The sequence below is a fragment of the Pteropus alecto genome, unplaced genomic scaffold (assembly GCF_000325575.1).
Source record: "Pteropus alecto unplaced genomic scaffold, ASM32557v1 scaffold92, whole genome shotgun sequence".
Lineage (NCBI taxonomy): Eukaryota > Metazoa > Chordata > Mammalia > Chiroptera > Pteropodidae > Pteropus > Pteropus alecto.
Window position 1 is genome coordinate 12,533,403 of NW_006432447.1, and position 836 is coordinate 12,534,238.

Genomic DNA, 836 nt, shown 5'->3' on the forward strand with positions numbered 1-836 from the left:
TATATATCCCCCTCACACACACACACACACACACACATTCACACACACACACATTCTATACATATATACATTCTATACATATATACATGAGAGGGAGAGAGAGAGAGAGAGAGAGAGAGAGAATTGTATTAGCTCAAGCAGAGAGCAAATTCACCCTTCCTCCACCTCTGTTCTATTCAGGCCCTCGACAGATTGGAAGATGCCCACCCACGTTAGGGAGGGTGATCTTCTTAGTCTACTGATTCAAATGCCCATCTTTTCTGGAAACATCCTCACAGACACACCCAGAAACAATATTTACCAGCTATCTGAGTGTCCCTTAGCCCAGTCACACAGATGTTTCGATTTTTCAACAGCAGTCACAAACCCAGGTGGGGTTTTTTTTTGTTGTTATGTAAAATGCTTCTTACTGTTAAATCTTAGCAACTAATTCAAATTTTTAAGCACACAGAGCTGGCTAAAGGGAAAAAAAGTCAGGGCTAGCATATTATAATGATGAGAAGAAGACCATCTTATATTAGTATAAAAGCAAAGAACCAGACTACCAAAGTGAATAAATGAGTGGATATAGGTTCAGCTTCTTCAGAACCATTTCTTTTCTCTGTACTTTCTATACAAACCTTCTGTTTCTTACTTATTTGAGCTATTGGTCCTGACTCTTATCCATACACTTACTAAAGCCAGAAGAAAGATATTTTAGATCTCTCCCTAAACCACTTTAAATCCCCAAGTACTTTTTTTGTTTTGTTTTCTGGGTGCCCTTGAACTCTTTTCTATCATTTTCATTCCCGATGTCTCTGTTACCTTAATTCAAGAGCTCATAAGTTTTTATTTCT